The 18,337-nt window shown below is 40.6% G+C and overlaps 1 protein-coding gene and 1 non-coding gene across 7 annotated transcripts in view; one reads left to right on the forward strand and one right to left on the reverse strand.

The window, feature by feature from the left end:
* CSNK1G1 (casein kinase 1 gamma 1) overlaps positions 1-18,337 on the forward strand; it is a 197,648-nt gene that overhangs the window by 22,630 nt on the left and 156,681 nt on the right. The gene's annotated exons all lie outside the window — the stretch shown is intronic.
* Positions 5,825-5,928, reverse strand: LOC120364106 (U6 spliceosomal RNA). Its single transcript, XR_005579458.1, has one exon. It is a non-coding gene; the product is annotated as a U6 spliceosomal RNA (small nuclear RNA).

Raw genomic sequence — 18,337 nt, forward strand, 5'->3', positions numbered from 1 at the left:
CTGGCCAACATGGTGAAACCCTGTCTCTATTAAAAATACAAAAATTATCTGGGCATGGTGCTACCTGTAGTCCTGTAGTCCCAGCTATAGGAGGAACTAAAGGAAAAAAAAAAAGAACTAAACTGTCTTCTAGGGTTTAGTGTGGTGGATGGTAGTGTGCTGATATGGGTGGAACTCTACAGTGTTTCACCACTGAGTCATTTCTCCCCTCTTACATGTCTGTTTCTCTTTCCAGAGGTCTGTCACCTCTGAAAGGGTTCACAACACTGAGTTATCAGCTCTTATATGCATTTCCTGGATGAGCCTTTTAAAATTAATTTTACTGGGGGGTTCCCTGTAGGGCTACTGCACGTTGCAATGAGTCAACCCCCTAGACACTCCCACTCAGTGCCCAGTCATCCAGGGGTACCTTTTGACTGGGAAGAGCAAAATGCCCTTATTCTTTGAAACTGAGGAGTTCATTTTCTGATTTATCTGCAAAAATGACAGTTCAGATCCCAGAACTTTGGCAAGGCCAAGGAGGGAGGATTGCTTGAAGTCAGGAGTTCAAGACCAGCCTGAGCAGCATAATATGATGTTGTCTCTACTAAAAATAAAAATAAAAGTAGCCCCTTGTGGTGGCACATGCCTGTAGTCCCAGCTGCTTAGGAGGGATCACTTGAGAGGATCACTTGAGCACAGGAGATCGAGGGTGTCGTGAGCTTGATCACCATGCGACTGGACTCCAGCCTGATGACAGAGAGAGACTCTGTCTCAGGCAAAAAGAAAAGAAAAAAATGACAGTTCAGTTCCTCATACAAATGTACAGAAAAGCTAATTGGGATTCATTTGGGAAGAAAAAGGCAGTGGAGAAGACTCTTTCAAATGCACCTACCAATCAGAATTAGGATCCTAAACAACTTTCTAGGGCAGGCATCCCCAAACTTTTTACACAGGGGGCCAGTTCACTGTCCCTCAGACCATTGGAGGGCCACCACATACTGTGCTCCTCTCACCACCAATGAAAGAGGTGCCCCTTCCTGAAGTGCGGCGGGGGCCGGATAAATGGCCTCAGGAGGCCGCATGCGGCCCGCGGGCCACAGTTTGGGGACGCCTGTTCTAGGGAAAGAACCAACTCAGAATAAACCAATGGACCATCAACCAAGTGGGAGGTCTGGGGCTCAGGAGTAACTACCAGTTACACCTGAGAGAAGCTTGCGGTTGGGGCCTTGGAGGGTGGGATGGGGGTCCTGAGTTTTCTCTGATTGCATTGGGTGTCAGTTTCTGATGAGGAAAGGAGTCCAAATCTGTAAAATGTTTAAAGATGTTTATTCTGAGCCAAATATGAGTGATGAAGACCTGAGGCACAATCTCAAGAGGTCCTCAGTACATTTGCCCACATACCATTTTCCAGTGTCTGTAACATTTTACGTTTCCATCAGCAATGCACAAGGGTTCCAATTTCTTCATATCCTTGCCAGCAATTATTTTCTGGTGTGTGTGTATTTTGAGTTGGAGTCTTTGTTATCCAGGGTAATGCAGTGATGCGATCTTGGCTCACTGCAACCACTACCTCCTGGGTTAAAGCATTTCTCCTGTCTCAGCCTCCTGAGTAGCTGGGATTACAGGTTTGTGTCACTATGCCTAGCTAATTTTTATATTTTTAGTAGAGACAGGGTTTTAGCATGTTGGCCAGGCTGGTCTTGAACTCCTGACCTCAAGTGATCTGCCTGCCTTGGCCTCCCAAAATGCTGGGATTATAGGCATGAGCCACTGCGCCCAGCCTGGTGGTTTAATTTTAGCCTTTCTAGTAGGTTCAAAGTAGTATCTCTGTTTTTGGTTTGTATTTCCCTTATCACTAGTGATGTTGAGAATCCTTTTGTTTGCTAATTGGCTACCTGTATATCCTCTGTAGTATTTATAGTTTTAGTTACTCCTTACCTTTAGGCCTTTGATCCATTTTGATTTTGACTTAATTTTTGTATACAGTGAAGATAAAGGTCCAAGGCCAGGCTTGGTGGCTCATGCCTGTAATTCTAGCACTTTGGGAGGCCAAGGTGGGCAGATGACTTGAGGTCAGGAGTTCGAGACCAAACTGGGCAATATGGTGAAACTCTGTCTTTACTAAAAATACAAAACAGCTGGGCATGGTGGCGTTCACCTGTAATCCTAGCTACTCGGGAGGCTGAGGCACGAAAATCACTTGAACCCAGAAGATGGGGGTCATAGTAAGCTGAGATTGCGCCACTGTGCTCCAACCTGGGCAACAGAAAAAATAAAGTCCAATTTTTTTTCATATGTGTTTCCATTTGTTGAAGAGACCATTCTTTTCCTACTGAATGCTGTTGATGCCCTTGTTGAAAACCATTGGATCATAGATGTATGGGTTTCCTTCTGGACTCTCAGTTCTTTTTCATTGATCTGTATGTCTGTCTATGCCAGCACCAAACAATTACAATTATTTCTTTCTTTTTTTTTTTTTTTTTTGAGACGGAGTTTCGCTCTTGTTACCCAGGCTGGAGTACAATGGTGCAATCTCGGCTCACCGCAACCTCCGCCTCCTGGGTTCAGGCAATTCTCCTGCCTCAGCCTCCTGATTAGCTGGGACTACAGGCGCACGCCACCATGCCCAGCTAATTTTTGTATTTTTAGTAGAGACGGGGTTTCACCTTGTTGACCAGGATGGTCTCGATCTCTTGACCTCGTGATCCACCTGCCTCGGCCTCCCAAAGTGCTGGGATTATAGGCGCGAGCCACCGTGCCTGGCCAACAATTACAATTATTATAGCTTTGTATAAATTTTGAAATCAGGAAGTGAATCTTCCAACTTTATTTTTCTCTTCAAAGATTGTTTTGGCTATCTGATATTTTTTGTAATTTTATATGAATTTTTAAAAATTTTACAGTGATTGCTATGTGGTTTGCAGTATTCATTGACAAGGAATTTATGTACATTTTCAAATAACACTGTACTTTTTGGTTTGTGTGGGTACCCTTTAACAGGATACCCAGTGTCTTCCTCCTGTCGATTATGACATTTTTGTGATTCATTTCACTTACCCAGAACCTATAATCACCCAATACATTGCTGCTATTATTTTGAGGAAATTGTTACCTAATAGATCAATTTAGACTAAGAAAAGTAAGATTTCATTTTACCTTCATTTCTTCCTTCTCTAAAATTACTTGTTTATGTAGATTCAAATTTTTTTCTTTTCTTTTCTTTTTTTTTTTTGTTAGATTCAAATTTTTTTATCTATACTTTCTTTTCTATGAAGAGCTTCTTTTGACATTTCTCGTAAGGCAGGTCTACTGGCAACACATTCTTACAGTTCTTGTTTATCTGAGAAGGTCTTTATTTCTTCTTCACTTTTGAAGGATAATGCCATTGGATACCAAATTCTAGTTTGGTGGGTTTTTTTCTTTCTTTCAACACTTTATTTATTTTATTTTTTTGAGACAGAATCTCACTCTGTCCCCCATGCATGAGTGCAGTGCCGCAATCTCAGCACACTGCAACTTCTGCCTCCCAGTTTCCAGCAATTTTCCTGCCCCAGCCTCCTGAGTAGCTGGAATTATAGGCACCCGCCACCATGCCTGACTAATGTTCATATTTTTAGTAGAGATGGGATTTCTCCATGTTGAGCGGGCTGGTCTCAAACTCCTGGACTCAAGTGGTCCACTTGTCTTGGCCTACCAAAGTGCTGGGATTACAGGCGTGAACTACCACGCCTGGCCATCTTTCATAAGTTTAAATAGTTAATTCCACTCTCTTCTTGCTTGTAGGGTTTGCGAAAATAAGTAATGTCTCTAGCAGTAGGGTTTTGCTCCTGGAGTTTTTTTTTTCTGGAAAGCTGTGATTTTTGTATCTGCTTCTCTCTCCAGTTTATAGGACAGTGGTTTGCCCTGTGACCTAAGTTCTCTGATGAATCTAAAACAGGTTCTTGTTTTTTAGCTTTTTCATTTTCATTTTCCCTTGTGAGGATGGTATTGACAGCTTCCAAGCCCTTTACATCTTGGAGCAGAAGTCTCCATATGAATTTTTGGAATAGCTTTTCCATTTCTACAACAAAGACTGTTAAGATTTTGAAAGGGAGGCATCGAATCTGTGGACGAGTTTGGGTAATATTGCCTTAATGCTGATTGTCTCAATCCATGAACATAAGGTGTCTTTTAATTTAGATTTTGTTTAATGTCTTTCACCAATGTTTGCTAGTTTTCAATGTACAACTCTTATTCCTCCTTGGATACATTTATTCTTATGTGGGCTGGATGTGGTGTCTCATACCTCTAATATTACTCTTTTTGATGGTATTGTAAATGGAATTGTTTTAGTTTCAGATTGTGCATTACTAGTATATATGAAGATATACAGAGACATAACATGGATTCTGTACTGAATTTATATATTAGGTCTAATAGCTTGTTTGTGTGTATTCTTCAGGTTTTCTATATATCGATGAAGTCATCTGCAAATAGAGAATTTACTGTTTCCTTTCTAATTTGGATGGCTTTTACATCTTTTTCTTCCCTAATTGCTCTGGCTAGAACTTGCGTTACAGTGTTGAATAGAAATGGCAAAAGAAGACATCCTTGTCTTGTTCTTCATTTTATGAGGAAAGTTTTCAGGATTAAACGTAATGTTAGCTGTGTTTTTTATAAAATCTTTTTGTCATATTGAGGAAGTTTCCTTCTGTGTATGGTTTGAGTGGTTTTATCAGGAAAGGGTATTGGATTTTGTCAAATGCTTTTTTCTTTTTGCATCACTTGAGAAGGCCATAAGATTATGATTTTTCTCCTTCATTCAATTAGTGCAGTAGGCCAGGTGCAGTGGCTCACGCTTGTAATTCTGGAACTTTGGAGGCCAAGGCAGGAGGATCACTTGAGTCAGAGTTTGAGACCAGCTTGGGCAACAAGGTGAGACCCCATCTCTCTAAAAAACAAAAACAAAAACAAAGCCAGTATTGCTTGATTTTTATAAAGTGAGTCACCCTGACATCTCTGGGATAAATCCCAGTTTGTTGTAATATGTAATCCTCTTAATAGATGGTTGGATTAGATTTGCTAGTAGTTTGTTTCGGATCTTTTACATTTGTATTTGTAAGGCATTTTCTTACTATAATTTTCTTGTGATATGAAGACAGAAGGTATCCTGTCTTCATATAATGAATTAGTATTCTCCCCTCTTGTTTTTTTCAAAGAGTTTGGAAAGCATTGGTGTTAATTATTCTTTTTTTTTTTTTTGAGGCGGAGTTTCACTCTTGTTACCCAGGCTGGAGTGCAATGGCGCGATCTCGGCTCACCGCAACCTCCGCCTCCTGGGTTCAGGCAATTCTCCTGCCTCAGCCTCCTGAGTAGCTGGGATTACAGGCACGTGCCACCATGCCCAGCTAATTTTTTGTATTTTTAGTAGAAACGGGGTTTCACCATGTTGACCGGGATGGTCTCGATCTCTTGACCTCGTGATCCACCCGCCTCGGCCTCCCAAAGTGCTGGGATTACAGGCTTGAGCCACCGCGCCTGGCCAATTATTCTTTAAATGTTTGTAAAGGCTGGGTGTGGTGGCCCACTCCTGTAATTTCAGCACAGAGACAGAGGCAGGAGGATCACCTGGAGCTGAGAGTTTGAGACTAGCCTGTGCAATGTAGTGAGATCTTATCTCTACTGAAGAATTTTTTTTTTTTTTTTTCAATTAGCTGGACCTGGCAGCAGCATCTGTAGTTCCAACTATTCAGGAGGCTGAAGTGGGAGAATTTCTTGAGCCAGTGGGTTCAAGGTTTTCAGTGATCTATAATGGTGCCACTGTACTGTGGCTTGGGTTACAGAGTGAAACCATGTCTTAAAATAAAATATGGAATGCTTCACAAGTTTACATGTCATCCTTGCACAGAGGCCTTGCTAATCTCTGTGTTGTTCCAATTTTAATATATGTGCTGCTGAAGTGAGCATGGGCTTTTCTTTTTGAGGTTTTTGACTATTGATTCAATCTAAGATTCATTTAGATTTTCTCTCTTCTTTAATCTGTTTTGGTACTTTGTGCATTTCTAGGACTTTGTGTCACCTAGATTGTCTAATCTGTTGGTGTACAAATTGTTCATAGTATTCTAATACTTTTCATTTTTAAGATCTGCAGAATTGTCTCTACTTTGTTTTTTGAAGTTAGTAATTTGAGTCCTTTTTAAAAATCTTGATCAGTCTAGCTAAATGTTTATCAATTTTGTTGATCTTTTCAAAAAACCAGTTTTTGGTTTGCCTGATGTTTTTTCTATTTTTCTCTTCTGTGTCTTGTTCATCTCTTCTCTGATCTTTCCTTCTGCTAGCTTTGAATTTAGCTTGCTCTTCTTTTTCTGCTTGCTTAAGGTATTGATCTGGGATCTTTCTTATTTTTCATTCATCCATTTACTCATTCATTTATATATTTATAGAGACGAGATCTTGCTATGTTGCCTAGACTAAAGTGCAGTGGTGTGACCATAGCTCTCTACAGCCTCAAACTCCTGGACTAAAGTGTTACCCTCCTGCTTCAGCCTCTATGTGCACTTAAAAAAAAGTGTATTCTGCTTTTGTGGGTTGGAGTATTCATATTTGTTTAGCTCTAATTGTTTTATAGTATTATGTAAGTACACTCTTTATTGATCTTCTGTCTACTTTTTTCTGTTACTCAAAGTGGATTGTTAAAGTCTCTAACTATTGTTGATCTGTCAGTTTCTCCCTTAAATTCTGTCAGCTTTTAGCCTTATACATTTTGGTATGCTCTTGTTATGTTTGTTTATATTATTGTCTTCCTGATTAATGGCCTTCTTTGTCTCATAACCATTTTTTTAAATAAAAGACTTTTTTTTTTTTTTTTTTTTTTTTTTTTTTTTTAAAGAAATGAGCTGTCTAGCTCTGTTGCTGAGGCTGGAGTGCAGTAGTGCGATCACTGCTCATAGTAATCTTTAACTCTTGGGCTTAAGCAGTCTGCCTGTCTCAGCCTCCTCTCATAACAACTTTTAATTTCATTTTGTCTGGTACAGGTTGAGTATCCTTTATCTAAACTGCTTAGTACCAGAAGTGTTTCAGTTTTTGGATTTTTTTGTAATTTGGAATATTGCTAATATATAATAAGGTATCTTATGAATGAAAAATTTATTTCTGTTTTGTATATACCTTATGCATATAACCTGAAGGTAATTTTATAGCGTATTTTTAGTAATTTTGTGTGTGAGACAAAGTTTGTGTATGTTGAGCCATCTGAAAGCAAAAATGTCACTTTTTCTCTGGGCACTTTTCTTTTTTGAAGAGGCTGGATGTGGTGGCTCATACCTGTAATCTCAGCACTTTGGGAGGTTGTGGCAGGAGGATCGCTTGAGCCCAGGAGTTTGAGACCAGGCTAGAGAACATAGTAAGACTTCATCTCTACAAAAAAAATTTTTTTTAATTAGCTAGGTGTGATGAAGTACACCTATAGTCCCAGCTACTCAGGAAGCTGAGGTGGGATGATCACTTGAGGGCAGGACTTGGGAGGCTGCAGTGAGCTATGATCATGCCACTGCACTCTACCCTATACCCTGTCTCAAAAAAAGGAAAGAAGGAAAGTAAAGGTGTCACTATCTCTGCCACCCATGTGGACAATCAGTGGTTGCTTGACATCACCATCATTCCTGACTATGAATTTAAATGCTACCAATAAGCATTCATTTTTGCCCAGATAGTCCTATAGCATTTCTCTAATGTTTTCTTCTGTAGTTTCATAGTTTTGGGTCTTACATTTAAGCCTTTAATCCATTTTGAGTTGACTTTTGCATACAGTAAAAAATGGGTATGTAATTTCTTTCTTCTGCATATGGATATCCAGTTTTCCCAGCACCGTTTATTTTATATTGATTGATTGATTTGTTTCTTGAGATAGGAGTCTCATTTGGTTGCTCAAGCTGGAGTGCAGTGGTGTGATCATAGCTCACTGCAGCCTCGACCTAGGGTCAAGCAAACCTCCAGCCTCAGACAAAGTGCTGGAATTATAGATGTCAGCCACTGCGCCTAGTCTATATTTCTTTCATTCTTTTTTTTTTTTTGACGTAGAGTCTCACTCATCACCAGGCTGGATTGCAGTGACATGATCTCAGCTGACTGGAACCTGTGCCTCTTGGGTTCAAGTGATTATTCTGCCTCAACCTCCTGAGTAGCTGTGACTACAGGCATGTGCCACCACACGCAGCTAATTTTTGTATTTTTTTTTTTTTTTTTTTTTTTTTTTTTTTTTGAGACGGAGTTTCGCTCTTGTTACCCAGACTGGAGTGCAATGGCGCGATCTTGGCTCACCGCAACCTCCGCCTCCTGGGCTCAGGCAATTCTCCTGCCTCAGCCTCCTAAGTAGCTGGGATTACAGGCACACGCCACCATGCCCAGCTAATTTTTTGCACCTTTAGTAGAGACGGGGTTTCACCATGTTGACCAGGATGGTCTCGATCTCTCGACCTCGTGATCCACCCGCCTCGGCCTCCCAAAGTGCTGGGATTACAGGCTTGAGCCACCGCGCCCGGCCAATTTTTGTATTTTTAATAGAGATTGGGTTTCACTATGTTGGCCAGGATGGTCTCAATCCCTTGACCTCATGATCCACCTGCTTTGGCCTCCCAAAGTGCTGGGATTACAGGCATGAGTCACTGCACCCAGCTCAGTTATGTTTTGCATATGGTGAGCGGTATGGGTCTAGTTTTATTCTTCTGCATATGGGTACCTGATTTTCCCAGTACCATTTATTGAATAGGGAGTTCTTTTGCCAGTGTGTATTTTTGTTGACTTTGTTGAAGATCAGTTAGATCTAGGTATGTGGCTTTATTTCTGTGTTCTCTATTCCATTTCTTTGAACTATATGTTTATTTTTATGCCAGTACCATGCTGTTTTGGTTACTATAGCCTTGAAGTATAATTTGAAGTCAGATAGTGTGATGCCTCCCAGTTTTGTTCTTTTTACCTAGGATTGCTTTAGTTATTTGGGCTATTTTTTAGTTTCATGTGAATTGTAGGATATTTTTTCTAATTCTGTAAAAAATGATGTTGGTAATTTGATAGGGATTGTGTTGAATCTCTTGATTGCTTTGGGAAGTGTAGTCATTTTAATGATATGAGTCTTCCAGTCTGTGAGCATAGGATGTATTCCATTTGTTTGTGTCATCTATGATTTTTTTAGTGTTTTCTAGTTGTTCTTACAGATATTTTCACCTCCTTGGTTAAATGTATTCCTAGGTATTTTATTGTTTTTTGTGGCTATTGTAAATGGGATTGCCTTCTTGATTCTGTCTTCCACCAGATTGTTTTTGGTGTACAGAAATGCTATTGATTTCTGTACGTTAAATTTGTATCCTGAAACTTTACCAAATTTATTCATTAAATATATGAGGTTTTTTTTCTGGAGTCTTTTTTATTGTTGTTTTTTTAAATAGAGATGGGGTTTCACCATGTTGGCCAGGATGGTCTCAATCTCTTGATCTTGTGATCTGCCCACCTCTGCCTTCCAAAGTGCTGGTATTACAGGCATGAGCCACCGTGCTGGCCTTTCTGGAGTCTTTAGAGTTTTCTAGATACAAGATTATATCAATGAACTGGGACAACTTGACTTCCTCTTTTCCAATTTTGATGACTTTTTTTTTTCTTGCCTGATTGCTCTGGCAAGGACCTCCACTACTATGATGAATAGAAGTGGTGAAGATGGGCATCCTTGTCTTGTTCCAGTTCATAGAGGAAGTGCTTTCAACTTTTCTCCATTAAATATGTTGGCTGTTGGTCTGTCATATATGGCCTTTATTATGTTGAGGTATGTTTTCTTATGCCTAGTTTGTTGACTTTTATCATGAAGGGATGCTTAATTTTACCAAATGATTTTGTTTATCTCATTAGATGATCAGATAATTTTTGTCCTTCATTTTTTTTATGTGATGTATCACATTTTATTGATGCATCCTTCCAGCACCCTTAAAAAAAAAAAAAAAGGATGGGTTATCACTTTGTTGCTCAGGCTGGAATGCAGTGGCATGATCATAGCTCTCTACAGCCTCTAACTCCTAGGGTGAAAGGATCCTCTTTCTTCAGCCTCCAGTGTAGCCAAGGCTATAAGGAATAGTCATGTTACCCATGCCCAGCTAATTTTTTATTTTTTATTTTTTGAGACTTGAGTTTTGCTCTTGTTGCCCAGGCTGGAGTTTAGTGTCAATAGTCTTTGCTCACTGCAATCACCGCCTCTCTACAGTTGCCTGCCACCACACCCAGCTAATTTTTTGTATTTATGCCCAGCTAATGTAAAAAACTTTTTATAGAGATGAGGGTCTCACTGTGTTACTCAGGCTGCTCTTGAACACTTATATATATATGTGTGTGTGTATATGTGTGTATATATATATATGTGTGTGTGTGTGTGTGTGTGTGTGTGTATATATTTTTTATACACACACATATATGTATACACACACACACACATATATATATATGTATATATATATATTTTTTCACTTTAGGTTCTGGGGTACTGTGCAGATCATGCAGGATTGTTGCATAGGTACCTACATGGCAATGTGGTTTGCTGCCTCCATCCCTCTGTCACCTATATCTGGAATTCCTCCCCATGTTATCCCTCCCCAACCTCCCTACCCCCTGCTGTTCCTCCCGTATTCCCCCGCAACAGACCCCAGTGTATGATGCTCCCCTCCCTGTGTCCGTGTGTTCTCATTGTTCAACACCCGCCTATGAGTGAGAACATGCGGTGTTTGATTTTTCTGTTCTTGTGTCAGTTTGCTGAGAATGATGGTTTTCAGATTCATCCATGTCCCTACAAAGGACACAAACTCATTGTTTTTTATGGCTGCATAGTATTCCCTGATGTATATGTGCCACATTTTTCTTGTCCAGTCTATCATTGATGGGCATTTGGGTTGGTTCCAGGTCTTTGCTACTCAAACTCTTGACCTCAAACAGTCCTCCTTGGCCTTCCAAAGTATTGGTATTACAGGTGTGAGCCACTGCAGCTGGCCCTGGCATCATTCTTTTTTTTTGGACGGGGTTTTGCTGTCACCCTGGCTAGAGTGCGGTGGTGCAATCTCTGCTCACTGCAACCTCCACCCCCCGGGGAGAATTCAAGCAATTCTCATGCCTCAGCCTCCTGAGTAGCTGGGATTACAGGTGTGCGCCAATCAGGCCCAGGTAATTTTTTTATTTTTTGGGGAGATGGAGTTTTGCCATGCTGATCAGGCTGGTCTCAAACCCTTGGCCTCAAGTGATCTGTCCACCTCTGCCTCCCAAAGTGCTAGGATTACAGGCATGAGCCACTGCACCCAACCTTTGGCATCATTTGTTAAAGAGACCATCATTTCCCCAATGTATGTTCTTCTTGGTGCCTTTGTCAAAAATGACTTGGCTGCAAATACATGGATTTATTTCTGGGTTCTCTATTCTCTTCTATTAGTCTATATGTCTGTTTTTGTTTTTTTAAACATTTTTACATATTTATTTATTTTGAGACTGGGTTATGAGACTGGCTGAGTTTGGTATTTTTGGTAGAGACAGGATATTGCCATATTGCCCATGCTGGTCTCAAACTCCTGGGCTCAAGTGAGCCACCCACCTCAGCCTCCCAAAGTGCTGGGATTACAGACATGAGCCACCATGCCCAGCCCATGTGTCTGTTTTTATGCCAGTACCATGCTGTTTTGGTTGCTATAGCTTCGTAGTATAATTTGAAATCAGGTAATGGTGATGCCTCCAGCTTTGGTCTTTTTTCTTTTTAAATTCTTTTTTCTTATGATTGATTTAGCTATCAGGTCTTTTGTAGTTCTGTATGAATTTTAAGATTGTTTTTCTATTTCTGTGAAGAATGTCGTTGGTATTTTGATATGAATTGCATTGAATCTGTAAATTGCTTTGAGTAGTATAGATATTTATTTATTTATTTATTTATTTAATTTTTGAGACGGAGTTTCGCTCTTGTTACCCAGGCTGGAGTGCAATGACACGACCTCGGCTCACCGCAACCTCCGCCTCCTGGGTTCAGGCAATTCTCCTGCCTCAGCCTCCTGAGTAGCTGGGATTACAGGCACGTGCCCCCATGCCCAGCTAATTTTTTGTATTTTTAGTAGAGTCGGGGTTTCACCATGTTGACCAGGATGGTCTCGATCTCTCGACCTCGTGATCCACCCACCTCAGCCTCCCAAAGTGCTGGGATTACAGGCTTGAGCCATCGCGCCCGGCTTAGATATTTAACAATATTAATTCTTCTAATCCAGGTTAATTATATCTTTCCATTTTTTGTGTCCTCTTCAATTTCTTTCATCAGCGTTTTACAGTGTGTTTTTGTAGAGATCTTTCCCATTTTTTGTTAAATTTGTTTTTAGGTATTTTATTTTTTTGTTCGGTAGCTTTTTAAATTGGAATTATTTTCTTGATTTCTTTTTTAGATCATTATGGTGTATAGAAATGCTACTGGGCTTTTTGTGGTTGTTGTTGGGTAGATGGAGTCTTACTTTGTCACCCAGGCTGGAGTGTAGTGGCCTAATCTCGGCTCACTGCAACCTCGCCTCCTAGGCTCAAGCAAGCCTCGTGCCTTAGCCTCTCTGATAGCTGGGATTACAGCTGTGTGCCACCATATCTCGCTAATTTTTGTATTTTTAGTAGAGACAGGGTTTTGCCATGTTGCCCAGGCTGATCTTGAACTCCTGGCCTCAAGTGATCCAGCTACCTCAGCCTCTCAAAGTGTGGGGATTACAGGCATGAGCCACTGTGTTCAGCTGCTGCTGGTTTTTATGTTAATTTCATTGTGGTTTTGCTATGTTTACTTTACTGTATTTATTGGTTTTAATAGTTTTTTTTTTTGTCTGGCGTCTGTAGGTTTTTCTAAATATAAGATCATGTCGTCTGCAAACACGGATAATTTTGCTTCTTCTCTTCCAGATTGTATTTCCTTTATATCTTTCTCTTATCTAATTCCTCTGGCTTGGAATTCCAGAATGTTGAATAAAATGGCAAAACTGAGCATCTTTGTTGTTTTCCAGATCTTGAATCTTTTATTTTTCCTTGTTGGGTCTGATATTAGCTCTGAGTTTGTCTATATAGCCTTTATTGTGTTGAGGTATTTCTTTTTTTTTTTTTTTTTTTTGAGACAGGGTCTCACTCGTGTGCCTGGAGGAGTGAAGTGGCACAATCTCAGCTCACAGCAACCTCCACCTCCCAGGTTCAAGCGATTCTGCTGCCCTTAGCGTCCCCAGTAGCTGGGATAACAGTCATGTGCCACCATGCCCAGCTAATTTTTGTATTTTCAGTAGAGATAGCATTTCACCTTGTTGACCAGGCTGGTCTTGAACTCCTGACTTCAAGTGATCCATCCCCCTGCCTCGGCCTCCCAAAGTGCTGGAATTACAGGTATGAGTCACTGTACCCGGCCAAGGTATTTCGTTTCTATACCTAATTTGTTGAGAGTTTTTGTCGTGAAGGAATGTTTTGAATTTTATTGAACACGTTTTCAGCATCTATTTTTTTTTTTTTTTTTTTTTTTGAGACGGAGTTTCACTCGTTACCCAGGCTGGAGTGCAATGGCGCCATCTCTGCTCACTGCAACCTCCGCCTCCTGGGTTCAGGCAATTCTCCTGTCTCAGCCTCCTGAGTAGCTGGGATTACAGGCACGCGCCACCATGCCCAGCTAATTTTTTGTATTTTTAGTAGAGATGGGGTTTCACCATGTTGACCAGGATGGTCTCGATCTCTTGACCTCGTGATCCACCTGCCTCGGCCTCCCAAAGTGCTGGGATTACAGGTTTGAGCCACCGTGCCCGGCCTCAGCATCTATTAAATGATTATATGAATTTTGTTCTTCTGTCCTTGTGATATATCACATTTATCGATTTGCATACTTAAATCCTCCTTGCATACCACTTAATCATAATGGTCTTTTTATTTTTAATTTTATTTATTTATTTTTGAAGCAGGTTCTCACTCTCTTGCTCAGGCTAGAATATAGTGGCATGATCTTGGCTCGCTACTGCCTCAATATCCAAGGCTCAAGCAGTCCTACTTCAGCCTCTTGACTAGGATAATTTTTTTTTTTTTTTTTTGGTAGAAGTGGGGTTTCATTATATTCTGTTATTTTTATTATTTATTCATTTTTAGAGACAGGGTCTCGCTGTGCTGCGCAGGCTAGAGTGCACTGGTGCTGTCATAGCTGACTGGATCCTCAAACCTCTATGCTAAAGCTTTCCTTCCACCTAAGCCTCTTGAGTAGGTAGGACTACAGTACCATGCCCAGCTAATTTTTAAAATTTTTTTGTGGATATAGGGTCTTGCTGTGTTGCCCAGGCTCATCTCAAAACTCCTGGCCTCAATCAGTCCTTCCACCTTGGCTTCTCAAATTGTTAGGATTATAGGTTGAGCCACTGCTCGTGGCCTGCATCTTTTCAAGGCATTCAGCCTAATTTTTACAATATTTTTCAAGAACTACAGCATACAAATAAAGAGTAGTTTAAAGATCAAAAGGGAACACTATGTACCCGTCTTTCAAAGAAGCAGAACATGACCAGTGTCTGAGAAGGCCCTATGTGTCCCTAGCTTTTTACTGGCCTACTAGCAGACCCCACTATATTTTGTGTTAGCTAGATATGCATATAAATAGGAAAACTTCACCCAGAAAAATCTGGTTCAGTAGAAGAAAATCAGTCAGCAGAAACAGCGGTAAAAATGTTGAGATTAGGCTGGGTGCAGTAGTTCACGCCTGGCCTGTAAGCCCTGCACTTTGGGACGCCGAGGTGGGCGGATCACTTGAACTCGTGAGTTTGAGAGCAGCCTGGGCAACATGGTGAAATACTCTCTACAGAAAATACAAAAATTAGCCAGGCGTGGTGATGTGCACTTGTAGTCCCAGCTACTCAGGAGGCTGAGGTGGGAGGATGGCTTGAGCCTAGGAAGTGGAGGTAGCAGTGAGCTGAAATCGTACCAGTGCACTCCAGCCTGGGCGATAAAGCCAGACCTTGTCTCAAAAAAAGAAAAAAAAAAAGTTGAGATGATGGAATTAGTACACAAGGAGTTGAAAACAATAAAAGTAAGTTAATTTTAATAATTTTGGTTTTTTCTGAGACAGAGTCTTGCTGATAATACTCAGGCTAGAGTGCACTGGTACGATCTTAGCTCATTGCAACTCTGCCTTCTGGGTTCAAGTAATTCTCTTGCCCCAGCCTCTCAAGTAGCTGAGATTACAGGTGCACGCCACTACATTCGGTTAATTTTTGTATTTTTTTTTTTTTTTTTTTTTTTGAGACGGAGTTTCGTTCTTGTTACCCAGGCTGGAGTGCAATGGCGCGATCTCGGCTCACCGTAACCTCCACCTCCTGGGTTCAGGCAATTCTCCTGCCTCAGCCTCCTGAGTAGCTGGGATTACAGGCATGTGCCACCATGCCCAGCTATTTTTTTGTATTTTTAGTAGAGACGGGGTTTCACCATGTTGACCAGGATGGTCTCGATCTCTCGACCTCGTGATCCACCCGCCTCGGCCTCCCAAAGTGCTGGGATTACAGGCTTGAGCCACTGCGCCCGGCCCTAATTTTTGTATTTTTTGTGGAGATGGGGTTTCACCATATTAGCCAGACTGGTCTCGAATTCTTGACCTCAAGTGATCTGCCTGCCTCAGCCACGCAAAGTGCTGGGATTACAGGTGTGAGCCACTTTGCCCAGCAGTAAGTTTAAGAATTTAAAGCAAACTTGAAAATACTGAAGAAAGAAATGGAAGCTATAAGAACCAACTAAGGCTGGGCGTGGTGGCTCAAGCCTGTAATCCTAGCACTTTGGGAGGCCAAGGTGGGTGGATCACGAGGTCAAGATATCGAGACCATCCAGGCCAACATGGTGAAACCCCGTCTCTACTAAAAATACAAAAAATTAGCTGGGCATGGTGGTGTGTGCCTGTAATCCCAGCTACTCAGGAGGCTGAGGCAGGAGAATTGCCTGAACCCAGGAGGCGGAGGTTGCAGTGAGCCAAGATCATGCCATTGCACTCCAGCCTGGGTAACAAGAGCGAAACTCCGCCTCAAAAAAAAAAAAAAAAAAAAAAAAGAACCAACTAAAACTTGTAGTGTTGAAAAATAGCTGAATTGTTGTTGCTTTTAATTAAGCAATTTTCAATTTTTTTTTTTTTTTTTTTTTGAGATGAACTCTTGCTCTGTCTCTCAGCCTGGAGTGCAGTGGCACAATCTCAGCTCACTGCAACCTCCACCTCTCGGGGCCAAGCTATTCTCCTGCCTTAGCCTCTCTAGTGGCTGGGGCTATAGGCACATGCCACCACACTTAGCTCGTTTTTATGTTTTTAGTGGAGACAGGGTTTCACCATGCTGGCCAGGGTGGTCTCGAATTCCTGACCTTGTGATCTGCCCGCCTCAGCCTCCCAAAGTGTGAGCCACCACGCCCAGCCATAATTTTCCATTTTTAATTGACAGTTTATTTGGGTAATTGGCCATATTTCCAGAAATGAAAGCATAGATGCATTTTTTTCCTCATTTGTGTGTGTGTGTGTGTGTGTGTGTGTGTGTGTTTTGGTATAGTAAATCCCAAAGAACCTTGCTCTTCTTCAGTTTTATTATTTTATTTTTCATGTCAGTAACTTCACCCAATGTGGTAGTTTTATTAAAAGTTGGAGGTATAATTTCAACTTAGCTTTAAGTTGTCAGAGAAAGAATGTCAGTAGTATTGCTTTGGTCAGATAATAAAAGATAAAAATTCTATGATCCAAAAACAGTCATTTAACCAAGGTGAGTACTGAGTGTATGAAATAAGGACTAATATGATTGAAGTAGGAGCCGAGTATTTGTTATAGGAATATTTAAGAATGATTAAAACACGAATTGTGTTTCATGATGAACGTCCACTTTTTAACTATATTTTTATATAATTAACCATTATCTTTTGAGCTTGAAGTATACACCTAATCATTTCCTAGTCAAGAAAGACTGTGCCACATCCTTAAAATTTACCATCCTGTTGTTAGGACAGTACTGACAGCATAAACCTCTTTATGCACTCAGCTATGATTAAACTAAGGTTACATCCTTGGTATAAACATACCACCTCCCAGTTACTAAACATACTTGAAAGCTTTCTAAGTTGCCACACTTAACCAGTACTGATTTCAGGGCCATTGGGATTTATCTATTCATGGACCAGGTTAGGATGATGAATTGTTTTTTTAATTCAGATTTTTAAGTTTTAATTCATTTTTTTCAAACATTATAACTTATATTTGAATATTCATACCAATTTATGGTTGAGAAAGTTAAGAGATACTGAGTTGGTTTACTTATCTATGTTTAGAATTCAGAATTTTTAGCCTTTTATGTTTAGTTTTTATATTCAATCCCTCTGTATGGGACATTTTCCTCTATTCACTTTTGGGTTTCTTGTGTTAATTTTCTTTTGATACTAAAATATATTAAGATATTTAGTTGGTTATTCAGAATCATCAAGTATTTCTTATTTGAAAGGAGCTAAACATTGACTCCACTTAATCATTAAGAGTAAAATTATTTTGATTCTGCAGGATGACCAATTACTAAGGGGTATTTAATTTTGTCTTTGGCAAGAGTGACAAGAGGAGAGTTCAAACCTCTGTTTGACTTGAGAATAGTCTCTGGCATACTCAGTTAAGAAGTAACATGTTAGCCGGGCGCGGTGGCTCAAGCCTGTAATCCCAGCACTTTGGGAGACCGAGGCGGGTGGATCACGAGGTCAAGAGATCGAGACCATCCTGGTCAACATGGTGAAACCCCGTCTCTACTAAAAATACAAAACATTAGCTGGGCATGGTGGCGCGTGCCTGTAATCCCAGCTACTCAGGAGGTTGAGGCAGGAGAATTGCCTGAACCCAGGAGGCAGAGGTTGCGGTGAGCCGAGATCGTGCCATTGCAGTCCAGCCTGGGTAAAAAGAGTGAAACTCCATCTCAAAAAAAAAAAAAAAAAAGTTTATGTAGTTACTTCATATATGATCATTGTAAAAATTTGAACAATATAAATAAGTCACAAGGAACAAAAGAAATCCATGTGTAATGCCTCCTGAAGAGTATTATTATTATTACATATTTTTTTAGACAGAGTTTTGCTCTATTGCCAGGCTGGAGTGCAGTGGCATGATCTCAACTCACTGCAATCTCTGCCTCTTGGGTTGAAGCGATTCTCCTGCCTCAGCCTCCTGAATAGCTGGGATTATAGAAGCCTGCCACCACACCCAACTAATTTTTGTATTTTTAGTAAAGACGGGGTTTCACTGTGTTGGCCAAGATGGTCTCAATCTTTTTTTATTTTTTTTTTTTGAGACGGAGTTTTGCTCTTGTTACCCAGGCTGGAGTGCAATGGCGCGATC

The sequence above is a fragment of the Saimiri boliviensis genome, chromosome 2, assembly GCF_048565385.1.
Source record: "Saimiri boliviensis isolate mSaiBol1 chromosome 2, mSaiBol1.pri, whole genome shotgun sequence".
NCBI classification, from domain to species: domain Eukaryota; kingdom Metazoa; phylum Chordata; class Mammalia; order Primates; family Cebidae; genus Saimiri; species Saimiri boliviensis.